Raw genomic sequence first — 14932 nt, 5'->3', positions numbered from 1 at the left:
TGTAGTTGACCAAGTTGTTTCCTTGGAGGTACAGGTTGACAATTCTAAAACCACTCTGCATGGAATTGGACAATTAAGTAAAAGTATAGTAGGAGTTGTCTTCTCACTCAAGTTTTCTAGACTCACAAAATGATCTTGAAATAATACAGATAACATCATACATACTACATGGGAAAGCAAACACGAAGAACTAAGCGCTATTATGCAGAGTTGGCCCACAGTAGGAACTCAATATGAGTGAAGTGATTAGCATCTTTTTTCCCCTACTACTATAAGTTTACTGTTTAATATTTCAAAATGTGTTGTTATTCTGACAAAATTTTTATAAGATCCAAAAACAGAAGATTGACTGTTTCTTCTATAGTGTTTCTGTTTCCTAGATTTCAACATGCTATTGCCAGGTTAAGTCTAAAATTTGTACAGAAGGAATTTGTGCCTTGTGGGAATTTATAAGAAAGAAATAATCTAAGTTTTTGAGCTTAATTATAGATTTTGTAAAAACCTGGATTTGGCACAACAGTGTTACAGAGGAGTTCTATTTAACTGTTACGCTGCTTATATTTATTAAAGGTAAATTTTGATGTTCTCTATCAATAATCTTGGATAATTATCTTGGAATAGGTTGAAAAATATTAATGGCCTGAATATAAATTGGTAAACATATGGTATCTCTATATAAGTTCTTTTTCCATGTTTTTAATTATAGTTTAATAAGGACTTACTAGGTGAATGGACTAAGAACAAAAATAGATATAGCTCAGAGAAAATGATGTATGAATATTAATGTTCCAGATGTAAAGAAAATGAAAAAATTTGTCTCCTACTGGTCAGTTGAAATTTCTGTAAACAAAAAGTCATTTGGGTGCCACAAATGTAACTTCTGACAATTAATCATGTTCAACTTTGTGTGATATTACAAGGTAATGTGCCAAGAGGAGTGAAGTTTGTAGAAAGGAACGAGTTATCCAAATCAGTGAGTTATGATGCCCATCATGTTTATGGCAAATGAAAACATGCATGGCAACATAGACGCATGTGCTAAGTGTCGTCATTGTAAAATTAATTTGGTTACAATTCCTTTATAAAACTATTCATATGTATACTGTTGGAGTGAGAAGTCAGAGGTAAGCGAGGGAAGGAGGCCTGGATGATCTGTGTGATAATGGATTGGAGTTGGAGGCATCAGTCTGAACTCATGCTTCCCTGGAAACAGATACAGGTGGTTACACATAGAATTACATACAGATTTGTGCATGTACTTTGGTTAGCACTCACACATATATTTTCTTCCTTTGACAGTTGAATAGGTGTCTAAGCAACAGTACCCCAGCACCAACAAGCATACTCAATGCCCAGATCTTGGTTTCTGATGACATTCTCTAATAAAATGCACCATCCTTGGAAAATGGCTAATTCTAAGACTAAAATACAAAAATTATTATGTGAACCTGGAGTATCTGTCGTTACAGAAAGCAAGAAAGTTGTAAAAGGAAGCGTGCACACACACACACACACACACACACACACCCTGAAGGGGTGTGTCAAAGTGGCGCAGAAGCCAGAGATCCCAATGTTCAAAGCTGCAAACATTTGAGCAACAAAATAAAGTAATAAAAGACTTCAAACCAAAGTCTAAAACAAATATCATTCCATTAATTCTGATATAAATAAATTGTTTAATGAATAAATCAATGAAGATGAATAAACAAGTCTTACAGAAAAACAATCCAAATATTTACGTATATATTTGGTCTTCAGGGAGGTAGCACATAACTACAGGCTGTACTTAGTGATTTCCTTCCACAAAGTACAGTGTGGAAAAGGCAGAAAAATTACCAACTTCAGAGTGGAGAAAACTGACGAAGACTACATCAGCCAGATGATCAAGCATAACATCAATAATATTAAGTCATGTTGATATGATAAAATTAATATGACACTCTCAAAATAATGTGATGAGTATGACACCTTCCTTTTGTGAACTTCCTCTCAAAAACCAATCATCCTGTCTAATCATGATAAATATCAGATAAATTCTTGTTGAGAGACATTTTATAAAATATTTGACCAGTACTTCTCAAAACTGACAAGGTTATCAAAAATAAGGGAAGTCTCAGGAACTGTTACAAGCAACAGTTGTGTAAGCAAACTTGACAACTGTAATGTGGTAATCTAGGAGGGATCCTGGAACAGAGAGAGGATATTAGATAAAAACAAGTAAATATAAATAGTGAATGTACTTTGTTAATAATAATGTATGAACATTGGCTCATTAATTGTGACAAAATGCACCTAATAATGTAAGATGCTAATAATAGAGGAAATTGGGTGTGGGATATGTGAATACATCATATACTGTCTTTGAAAACAATTTTCTGTAAATGTAAAACTATATTAAAATAAAAGTTTATAAAATAAAAATGGCAGAGTACCTTATAATCATAATATTCTTAGATTAAGGAAGATATTTCACAATCAAGAATGAGATTTTCTGGAAAGAAGCAGTTAAAGATCAAAAAGAAGGTCTTGGAAATTTAAATTGTATGTGAAGTAATGAATTTAATACAAGGTTTGGAAGGTAAAAATTTTTCATAATCCCACAAAGTATAAGTGTAGACATGGAAAATGTAAGAAAAAAGAAAATAAACATAAAGAATCAGACCAATAACTAATAAGAATTTCAGGCAAAAAACTGAATAAGATAAAATAGAAAAAATTATCAAGGAAATAACAAAAGAGAATTTTTTAGAAGTGAAGGGTGTGAATTTTCAGGCTGAAATGATTCTGCAGGTATTCCGCATAATAAAACACACACACAGACACACACACCCCTGGGTACCAAAGTATGAAGTTTAAAAAAATCTAAGATATAGATCTTAAAAGTTTTCTAAGGGAACATCCAAATTACCTAGAAAAAAAATAAATGCCAGATTGGGACCATCTTTCCCAATACTGGGAAGCTAGAAGACAGTGAAAATTCTGAAGAAATATAATTTCAACCTAGAATTCTGTATTCAGCTAAATAATCAATCGTATATAATGGTAGAAGACAAAATGCACTATCAGACATGTCAAAGCTCAGAAAATTTATCTCTTACAATTTTCCCTGGGAAGTTTCCCAAAGATGTGCTTCAACAAAACAAGTGAATAATTCTTTCTTTTTCTTTGCCAATCCTTGTTTTTATTTATTTATTTATTTATTTTATTGTTCAAGTACAGTTGTATCCATTTTCAACCGACCATGGCGTCCCTCCCCACCCATCCCTGCCTCCCACCCTAGAACCTACCCCCTTTGGCTTTGTCCATGTGTCCTTCATACATGTTCCTTGATGGACCTTCCCTTATTTCCCCTATTATCCCTGTCTCCCTTCCCATCTGGTTACTGTCAGTTTGTTCTTTATTTCAATATCTCTGGTTGGTGCGGCCACTGTGGAAAACAGTATGGAATTTCCTCAGAAAACTAAAAATGGAACTGCCTTTTGACCCAGCAATTCCACTGCTGGGACTATAAGAATCCTGAAACACCAATTCAAAAGAACCTATGCACCCCAATGTTCATAGCAGCACAATTTACAATAGCCAAGTGCTGGAAGCAACAAGTGAATAATTCTAAATGAGGAAAGACACAGGTTCCAGCAAACAATGAGTTAAGTCAGAGAACAAAGTGCTCAGAGAATAACCTGTTCATATTAGAGCAGGAAGTTGGAGGTCCTGGGTCATAATTCTTTGTGGAAATATAATATATATTATATATTATATATATAGTATATAATATATATTATATATTTATATATTATATACTATATTATATATAAATATATAATATATATTATATTTTTATATGGTGATAACATTTTTGTTTTCAATTAACAATATTTTTATAGAATAGTTAAATACTGTTTAATGATTTACACATTTTTAGAGTCCACAGGTGCATATGGCTTATGATCATAGAACAGAATGTGGTGGACAAAATAAGCTCTCATAGAAAAAGACAGTAGAGAGTCATTTAATGTTTATAGAGTTTTAAAATTTTTGACTCAAACACATTATTTAGTGACATGGCACTATCTACCAAAACAAAACAGCTAAAAGCTTTAAAATGATTGCTTTTGGGGCCTAATGTGGGAAGAGGGGAAAGATTTTCATTATAAGATCTTCTGTAATCTAGATTTCAATATAATGTATTTGCTTTTTTAATTTTATTTTTAATTACATTTGACATCCAATATTATTTTGTATTTGTTTCAGGTGTACAGCATAGTGTTAAAATACTTTAATTAAAATAAATTACATATATATTTTTTAAGATTTCATTTATTTATTTTTACAGGGGGGAAGGGAAGGTGAAAGAGAGGGAGAGAAATGTCAATGTGTGGTTGCCTCTCATGCACCCCCACTGGGGACCTGGCCCGCAACCCAGGCATGTGCCCTGACTGGGAATCAAACCAGTAACCCCTCAGTTCACAGGCTGGTGCTCAATCCACTAAGCCATACCAGCCAGGGAAAAACTAAATTATATATTAAGTTCAATGTAAATATTCCTAGATATTTCCTTTTTACTCATTCCAAAATGCTTTTGTCTGTTTTTAAGTATTGAGATGATATATCAGCTATAGAGACTGCTATTCTTACATTTCCTATTTCATGAAATGTAGGAATCACTGAAAACCTTCAACAGAAATTCGTTGTCACACTTTCTAGTCAAGGGTTCAAACAAATCTTAAAACTTGGAGTAGTATACACCCATGTTCATAGCAGCATTGTTTACAATAACCAAGACGTGGAAGCAACACAAGGGTCTATCAATGCATATTCATAAAATGATAAATATTGTATATCCATACAATGGAATATTATTCAGCCCTGAGAAGGAAGGAAATTTTGACATTTGCTAACATAGATGAAACTTGAGACATCATACAAGTGAAATAAACCAGTCATAAAAAGACAAATACTGTGTGATTCCATTTATATTCGGTACCTGAATTAGTCAAATTCATAGACACAAAATATAATGCTGGTTGCTAGAAACAAGAGGAAATGGGAACTTATTGCTTAATGGAAACAAAATTGCCATCTGGGGGTATGTGAAAGTTGTGGAGGTGATGCTGTTGATGGTTGCACAACAGTGTGAATGTACTAATGTCACTGAACTTTACTCTTAAAAACGGTTAAAATGGTAAATTTTGTGTGATTTGTACTTTACCACACACAATTTTTTTAAACTTCTTTTTTTAACAAGGGAAATCCTTCTGTAGCTTAAAAAAGACATTTATTTAAGTATTTAAAAACTAATTTTTAAAATGTATGTAGTTCTTGTCTTAAATAGAATTCAGCATGTAAAGCACCTAGAATACTGCCTGGCACATAGTAGAAGCTTAATGAATAATTAAATTACATGATTATCCTATCTATCATGTGAAGTTTTCTTTAATCCTGACCCAGGGATAAGTTTTATTGATTTGAGAGAGAGTGGGGGCTGGGAACAGCAACTGGTTATTTCTCATATGTGCCCCAACCGGGGATCAAACCCACAACCTGGGTATGTGTCCAGACCAAGGATTGAACCCACAGCCTTCTGGTGTACTGCACGACACTCTAACCGACTGAGCCACCCAGCCAGGGCTGTCATGTGGAGCTTTTGACATTGTGTTGTTACTGTGTATGTGGTTATATAGAGTTTAATTGCTATGTGAGATGGACCTTAAAAAAAGCTCCCATCTGTTGGAACCTACTGTGTCTACCTATTTCTCAAATAAAGAACTATAACTGAGTGAGAGGTAATTTTGTGACTGGGAACCTATCTTTTTGGTTTTAACTACATAAGGTCAACGTGGCTTAAAAGGAACTCCTAAGATATCAGGTCACAGGTAACACCTAGCCTTCGCCCAGAGATACACCTTATTGCAGAAAGAGAGTCCAGCAAGGTGTCTGCAGAGTGATATAAGACTGTGAACTGCAGTGTTTCTAGAATATTTTTTTCCTGGGTATACTTTTCTTTTTATTTGATAACTCTTAAAAATGTTTCATGATAACCCAGAACAAGGGACTTGTCCACGTGTGGGTCTAACATCCAGGGAGCTCCATGAGCCCGCAGAGCCAGCATGGCGAGCTGCGGTCAGGGTGCGAGGGGCCGAGGGGGAACTCAGGGAGCCAGAGTCAAGCACTGTCCGTCAGAAAACCACCTCTGCACACTCTCATCCCTCATCTCTGGCCGCGGAGGTTCTGTGTTTTGTTTGGTTGAAGGAGGCAATATTTTCTTATGCATACTTTATCTTTGAAAAAGGGAAGTTTTCAAAACGTCTTGGCCTGATATTTAAAGTTTTGGATCCACATATTTCAAAGAGAAGAGCATACTTCAAGTGAAACAAATTTTATCTGTGTCCTCTTAACTACACCAGCAAACCAAATTTGCTTGTAGTATAATTTTATTTCACACCATATGTACTCATGGTACAAGCTATGTGAAATTTATTATCAGGGCTAATGTGACAACTCAGCATTGTTTTCATAGAATAAAGTCCTTAGTAACATTTAAAGCAAAAAATAACAGAATACTGTGTTATATTCTTGAAAATTGCTAAGAGAATCTGTAAATTGCTTTGGGTAGTATGACCATTTTGATGATGTTAATTCTTCCAATCCATGAACATGGTACATGCTTCCATTTGTTTGTGTCTTCCTTCATTTCTTCAGTGTTTTGTAGTTTTCTGAGTACAGGTCTTTTACCTCCTTGGTTAGGTTTATTCCTACATATTTTATTTTTCCTGTTGCTATATTAAGTGGGATTTTCAAAAAGAGAAGGAGAGAAAATTGCTAAGAGAGTAGATCTTAAATTTTCTCACCACACACGTGCATAAAACGGTCATCATGTGACATGATGCAGGTGTTAGCTAATATTCTGGTGGTGATCATTTTGCGATTAAGTGTATCAAATCAACACTATTTTATACCTTAAACTCACAAAGCATTACATGTAAATTATTTCTTAATAAAGATGGAAAAAATTAAGAAAGTCAATGTACTAGAGCCCAATGAGTTATAAACAAATGGTCAAATAAATTATTTGGTTTCAAATCCCAGCTCTGCATTGAACCTTTGTGTATAACCCTGGGCAATTCATGTTGCTAAGGGTTTCTTGACTTTAGCTCAACCCCTTTTCTTTGCCTGGAATGAGGTGAGTAAGATTGTAATGAGGAATAAATATGCTATACTTATATAAAGCTACCCATATTAAACTTAGTAAATAGTAAACCCAGCTTGTTACTCTAACCTTATTTTCCTCTCCCAAAACAAGAGCCTACATGTTAAAAGCTTCTTTTCTAAGTATACTTTATTGAATAAACAGGTTCAGTTCCTTTGTAAGCCGAAGGAACAGCCTGACCTTGCAGTCCTACTAAGCTGCCAAAGACCAGATGACTAACCCAGCGGTACTGGCCATAAAGAGCTCTGTCAGGACCAGCAAGGCCACTACCTGCATGTGCCCCAGATGGCTTTGTTCTTCTTTCCCTCCCCTTCCTCCTTGTAAAATCCTCTGCCTGTTCTTTCATTTGGGCAGTATTTCTTTGTCTCCTCAGTTTGGCAGCTTCCCTGTGTTTGTTTCTGTATATTATTAGGTAGAGCTGCTTTGACTCCCTGACTTAGAGCACCTGCTAGGAGATCATTTAGAGGATTATCAGCTCTGGAGGGGGAAGGGGAAGAGTGAGGGAAAATGTGCAGGGATTAAGAAGCATAACTGGTAAGTACAAAGTAGACAGGGGGTTGTTAAGAATAGTGTAGGAAATGCAGAAGCCAAAAAACTTGTATGTACAACCCATGGACATGAACTAAGGTTGGGGATTGCTGGAGGGGACAGGGGTACTGGGGAGGTGGAGGGGGTCAAAGCAGGAAAAATTAGGACAACTGTAATAGCAAAACAATAAAGTATACTTAAAAATAAAGTGAGAATAATAATAATTTTTAAAAACCTCCTGCCCATACTAAGATGTTAAGTTGTAACCATGACTTAATATCTCCCAACTAGTAATCACAGTTATGTATTTTGTAACACATCTAAATACTTAGTCAACCCCGTGCTTTAGTTCTCCTTGAAGTTGTAAACCACAGGCATCTGGGAAAGGGAGGAAGACCAATGCAAATTGAGAGATAATACGAGAACAGAAGGGGTAAACCTGGTCTGGAGCTGCCAGACCCCCCTTTCAGCCACCTCTCCTCACTCCCACTTCCCTCTCTCATCAGTGCTTGCACATCTTCACTCCTCCTGGGAAGTTTCCCCTCCCACGTTTCCACCAACTCCTTGTAAGAATCGCTGACTTGACCAGAGATATTAAAATGGGTTTTGATGACAGGAATCCATCCATCTCTTTGAGATGCTGGCAGTGTAACACTTCTTTCCTCCTCACCCGCAACTGTCTGTGAGTCTGGTTTTCCTGGTGGCAGGCTGCTGAGTCTGGGTTTGGTTATAAGATGGAGCTTATCGCAGTTGCTCAAGGTCACCTTTTGTAGGGCAGGGACAAGGTTTGAATCCATAGAGTCTAATTCCAGGGGCCGAATTTCTTTTTATTAGTTTTTTTGTTGTTGAGGGCTTAGGTTTAATTTTGCTTGTGACTGCTTTTTCCTTTAAGTTATTTGTCTTTATGTGTCAATAGTGGTATGATACATAAAGTAGTGTGTGGGTTTTTTTTTTTTTTTTTTTCAGTATTTTTAGCTAGAATTGTGGATGAAAAGAGGCCACATACTAAACCTTACAAACTCAGGGGAGGCCTGCCTGGTGGCCTTTCGAACTCAGAAACCTCAAGTAATTACATAAATAAGATGAACTGAAATTTAAAATTTTTAACTAAAAACAGTTTATGGCAAGTTAGTGATGTCCTAAGCTAGAATCTTCCCCAACAAAGCCAATCTTTATCTTAATTGAGCCTGTCTATTGTCTTTTTGCATTTATGATAACATACCTTTTGAATGTCAAGGCAACTTCTTTTCTGAACCCTGCGGCACAACCACTACACCAGAGCAGAGAAGACAAATCTCCTTATTGATATTGTTAACTGTTGACCCACCTATCTAAAAGAAGTATGTGTTTATCGTTTTACTCTTTATCCAGCCAGTCTTAGAGGTTTCCCCCCTGCTTTTTCCTGCCTCCCTAATCTATCACCAATGGATTCCATGAAACCTTCTTATGCCTCCTTGTTTTATTGCAATGTGTAAAATAAGGTGCAAAACTACCATTTTTCCAACACATTTTCTCAGTCCATTGAGGTTTTGCTTCCCAGCAGTGGCCATCAGTTTGGCTCAAATAAACTCATAAAAATTTCTACAGATTTGGATGTTTCTTATATTGACATAATAAGAGTTTTGGCTGAAATCTAGTATTCTGTTACTCCTTATGCAATCATACCATGTCTCGTTCTGAGCTGTGAGATCTTGTAAGATATCATTTCCAGTAGCCATACAATAAACTGAGAAAGCTCTCTCCACTGAAACTGAATTTTAAAAATACTTGCTCTTGGATATGATGAACACATCAATCAGTCTTCCTGGGATTCACAAAATTCATGTCTTTCCTCATCTCAAGCAAATTAAACTAGCTAGACAATTGACTACAGAGCTCAAAAATAACCCACAGATAAGGACATCACCCCATCAAAGCTTGGGTGCTTAATGTATTTATCAAATTGTTTTCCACACTTATTAATTTCCAAGTCCTTTTTCCGGCATTGTCAGACTTTTTCCTGAGTCTTGTCTTTTACCAACAGAATGGGCCATGTGTCTACTTCTACACCGCGGGCTTGGGGATTTCTTAAACACCTGGAACATCCCATCCATGAATTAAAAAACTTCTAACAGTATCTTGTCTAAACTAAATCTGACATTTTCATTATCCTGATAAAAGATCAAGTCTGTGAAATAATTTCACTGTTTAAAAAATATTGTGTAATAGTAAATGGGTATCATGCATACGAAGAGGGTTGTGTATCGAGCCTGATTTTTCTCTTGGTGATGGTTCTTTTGCATGCCAAACTTTTGTCTCTTTGTATTAGTAGTTAAGGGCTGTTTCTGTTAAAATCTGCTTGTTCCTCTTATAAGTACCACCCAAAGTTTACGTTAACTTGACTGCTGTGCTTGGTAGTTATTAATGAATAAATTAACCTTTTTCTGTCTCATTTGCCTTATCTATACAATCTGATAATAATGCTTACCAGCTACCTAAATGGACTGCTGGCAGAATCAAAGATGCATGCAAATGTGACTGGTATCAATAGTAGGTCCTCTCATTTCCCTGAGGCTAGGGCTGTTATTCCCCTCGGGAGGTGCAAAAAGAGTCCTTCTTAAAAAAAAAAAAAAAGACATTGATTATATTTTGTTTGCTTTTTTCTTCTATTGATTGTGTTCCAGTTAAAGGTGAGATCATATGGTATTTGTCCCTTACCGCCTGGCTTATTTCACTTAACATAATGCTCTCCAGTTCCATCCATGCTGTTGCAAAGGGTATAAGCTCCTTCTTTCTCTCTGCTGCGTAGAATTCCATTGTGTAAATATACCCAGAGACATTGAAGTTAAGAACAATCTAACAATAGCCATGGGGGAGTGGGGTGGGGACAGTGGGAAGAGGGGATTACAGGAACTACTATAAAGGACACATGGACAAAATCAAGGGGGAGGGTGGAGGTGGGGGAGGGAGGTGGGTTCAGCTGGGGTGGGATGGAGGGATGGGGAGAAAAGGCATACAACTGTAATTGAATAACAATAAAAATTAAAAAATAAAGACATGGAAATTAAGAACATTGTAACAATAGCCACAGGGGAGTGGGGAGGGGATAGTGGGGAGAGGGGTCTATAGGAGCTACTATAAAGGACATAAGGACATAATCAAGGGGGAGGGTAGAGGTGGGGGAGGGAGGTGGGACTGGCTGGGGTGGGGTGGAGGAAAGGGGAGAAAATGCAGACAATTGTAACTGAATAAAAATAAATAAATAAATTTTAAAAAAGTCCTGCAACCTCCTGGAGAAGGCTCTGCCCAAAACAATCCTCTAAACTCATACTAGAAAGAAAAAATCCATACCTTCAAGTTCAGAGAATCTCTGTTCTTTGCTGTTTTCCTTGTCAATTAAAGAGCTGGTGAAAGGAGAAAGCTGTAGGACTTGTCCCAGCATCACAGGAACCCAGGCAGATACAGGTGGCCCTACCCCTGTAGACATAGGAATTAGGTTTATGAGTAGAAAGCAATTCAGACAATGATGAAAGGTACCTAGCCTGAGGGCATTTGTGCAAATGGTGGCCTTTAATACTGAGAAAGACCATAAGACTGACAGGACCAAACTTTCAGAGGATGGTTCTGAGCCAGCCTCTTACAGGACCCTAAATCCTGATCCAGTAACAAAATAAATCAATTACATCATGGTGGAGGGTGACACAGGCTGTGAAAGAATTCACAAAGAGAAGAAAGTGCAGAGAGCAAAGTTTTTATTCACTCTCCAGGATGGGAGAGGGGCATGGTGTGGAGAGATACACCAGCTTTGAGGGGTGGGGCTTTGGGCTTTCATTGGATTATAATTACATCAAAAAAGGGTGGAGGGCTGCTGTCACGTAGCCCCTGGGCTTTTGGGGGCATCGTAACACTGGAGATTTTGATTGGTTTTCATAAGCTCCAGTTTGTTCCAATGTTATCTTTTGCCTGAGGCTGTGCAGCGTGGTCAGTCACGTTCTGTCCCTGCCTTCCAGTAATTTCCAGTTCTGGGAACACAAGCTCAGAAGAGTAAAATGGCAGTCTCACTTAACAAGGTCACAGGCCTGCTCAGCAAATGGTGCCACAATAGCAAATAGTACCTGCTTTATCCTTTCAAATTATATATTTACATTTATATTTGCCCTGAAAACCCAAGGAAGGTTTGAGGCCCAGGGCTATCTATCCTTCCTTTTCTCCTTCCTCTCTTCCTACTTCTTTCTCACCTTTTTTCACTTCCTCAATTTCTTCCTTTCTTGCTTCTTCCTTCTTTAGTCTACCTCCTTTCCTTCTTTTCCTCTTTCCTTCTCTTGCTTTCCTCTTTTCTTCTTTATTTTCTCCCCATTCTTTTACCATCTACCCATTTTTACCTCTCTAAGCCCCACCTACTATTTCTCCTCCATACAGCTTCTCAGCCCTCCCTCCCTCAGGTTCATCCTCTAGGCATAAGGTGGGGAGGCACAAAGGAGATCTCAACCCAAGAAGCACTTGTTCGTATTCTTTTAGTCACAAGTTTTCAGTCATTGCTGGAGGGCTTGCTGCTGTTTCCTGATCTCTGGACTCCAGACTTGAGCAAGATGTTCCATGCCAGGGAACTGAAAGCCTCATACACATTCATACTGGATTTGGCACTAGTCTCAAAAAATCAGATTCCGTGCTCCTGAGCCAACTTACCTGCCTGCTGCTTCTATACCTTCCTCTTGGCCCCCATGTGACATTATTCTCCAGCAGTAGGTGGTCCACCCCAGCTGAGGCATTCTCTTTGATGTTCTTTATCCAATTCTGAATAATCTCAAAGGATTTCCCATTTATGATGTCACATAATAGAATAATGCCCTGGAGGATGGCAGAGTTCACAGTGGAGCCTTGGACCATACTCCCTGTTTAGGCTTCCCTCTGTCTTCTGAGTGACTCATGGCTCAATGGTAATGGGCAGTAGTTATCATCTTGAATAACTCTTGGCTAGCTGTGTCCCAGACTTGCAGTTTGATCTTCTTCCCCTCCATGTCCACACTGCAGATCTTGAAATCAATTCCCATGGTGGAGATGGAAGTGTTGTTGAAGTTGTCCTCTGCAAAGCAAATGATGAGACAAGCCTTGTCCATCCCTGAGTCCTGGATCAGCAGCAACTTGAAGAGGTGGTCATAGGTTTTGGCCATGTCAGACACTTAGGGAGCACAGGGAGGAGTCCCAGGAGCTGAATTCTTAACCAGTGACCTTTAAAACACACATATACAGTCAACTGATTTTCTACAAAGGTGCCAAGGTAGTTCCATGGGGGAAAGGTAATCTTTTTAATAAATGGCGCTGAAACAACTAAATATACCACATGGAATAAAATGAATTTTGATCTTCACTGCATATCAAACACAAAAATTAACTTAAAATGTTTCATACACTTAAGCATAAAAATTAAAATTAGCAAATTTCTGAAAGAAAACACAGAAGAAGATACTGGTGGACTTGGTGTAAACATTTTTTAGACAACATGGTAAAAGTACTAGGTCATAAATGAAAAAACATTATTAAATCTGACTTCATCAGAATTCAAATTTGCTGCTTCTCAGACAATACTGCTAAGAAAATGAAGAGTCAAAGTCACAAACAGGGAGAACATACTTGTGATACATATATCTTATAAGATTCATGAGCAAATTATATAACATACAGCTCATTAATAAGAAGACAGACCATTTAATAATAAGTAGGGGAAAGTTTTGTATAGGTAATCATAGGAAAAAGTATGTAATTGGCCAATTAACACATGAAAAGGTGTTCAAGATCTTTAGTGGCTAGATGGATTGATATCTTTATCAAAATTCATCAAACACTACTTTAAAACAGAGATTTTCAACCAGTGTGCTGCAAGAAGTTTTTTAAAAGTTTTTTATATGCAATACCTGACTACTTAGTCAGGAGCACTGACCTCTTTCCTCTTATATTGTCAAATAAAAAAAACGATAACAGCCAGCACAGTGATTGGCATTGGTGCGAGTGCCCTGTCTTGAACCACAGATACATAGGACGTATAAGAGAGTTGCACCGTACTGGTCATGCCACGTAACAAGACTGTGTCCAGCTGGTTAACTCTTGGTACCAGAAGTCTTTGTAGACAAGTACAAGCACCTGGTATTTTTTAAAAAGTCACTTTAGAGCAAAAAGGCTAGGTAATTACTTTTTTTGTAAATAAAAAGTATACCTACTTTTTGTCCAATCAGCAAAAAATGTCACATAACTTTTGGTGTGCTGCAGAATTTTAATAATTAGTTTATACTTGCCATGCCATGAAAAGGGTTGAAAATCGCTACTTTAAAAGAGATGGTTTTTACTGTATGTAGGATACTATATCTGGATCTATCTGCTTTTTTCATTTCCTTATGCAAATGAAATGCCCATGTGGCAACCTCTCGGATTTGACACAAATGAGAAACAAAGTGCCATCTTATTTCAAAACTTCAGGTCTTGTGTGTGGCGATGGAAGCCCGCCCTCTTTTGGAGCCGTGAATATTGTCCAGACTCCATCTGTTCCTCCAATAAAAAATTCAGAATATTTATAGACCCAAGATTCCTGTTGACAATGTTAGAGTATACTTAGTTGATTCATTCACTCAGTCACCCATAGAATGTGGGGCATTTCCTACCACTTTGCTTCGTCATTTGTTGTTTCTGAGGCTCAGATGACACCCAAGCTGTCTGAAATTTTCCTTCCAGCAAGTGAGGCTCACCAATGACATGCAAATTTTTCGAAGATGACTAACACAGAGTCTTCTGAAAAACATGATTTGAATAAAATAATTTTTATTTATTTATTTATTCATTTATTTATCCTCACCAGAAGACATGCTTTTTATTCATTTGAGAGAGAGAAAAAAAAAACCACATCTGTATGAAAGAGAAATAGATGGGTTGCCTTCCACACACACACATGAAACCCACAATCTAAGTATGTGCCCTGATGGGGAATCGAACCCGCACCCTTTTGGTGTACAGGATGACACTCCAACAAACTGAGCTACCCAGCCAAGACAAATAAAATAGGTTCGATTCCCAGTCAGGGCACATGCCTGGGTTGCAGGCCAGGCCCCCAGTTGGGAACGTGTGACAGGCAACTCTGGTGTATTTCTTGCACACTGATGTTTCTCTTCCTTTCTCCCTCTCTTTCCCTCACTCTGAAAATAAATAAATATCTTTTAAAAAAGAGCCAAA

At 37.4% G+C, this 14932-nt stretch overlaps 1 pseudogene; it reads right to left on the bottom strand.

The window, feature by feature from the left end:
• Positions 1–12198: 12198 nt before the first annotated feature.
• Positions 12199–12885, bottom strand: LOC112321472 (ras-related protein Rab-13-like; annotated as a pseudogene).
• Between the last annotated feature and the right edge of the window lie 2047 nt (positions 12886–14932).

The sequence above is a fragment of the Desmodus rotundus genome, chromosome 4 (genome assembly GCF_022682495.2).
Source record: "Desmodus rotundus isolate HL8 chromosome 4, HLdesRot8A.1, whole genome shotgun sequence".
Lineage (NCBI taxonomy): Eukaryota > Metazoa > Chordata > Mammalia > Chiroptera > Phyllostomidae > Desmodus > Desmodus rotundus.
The sequence above is the reverse complement of the archived record's forward strand: the minus strand, read 5'-3'. Positions and strand labels throughout refer to the sequence as shown.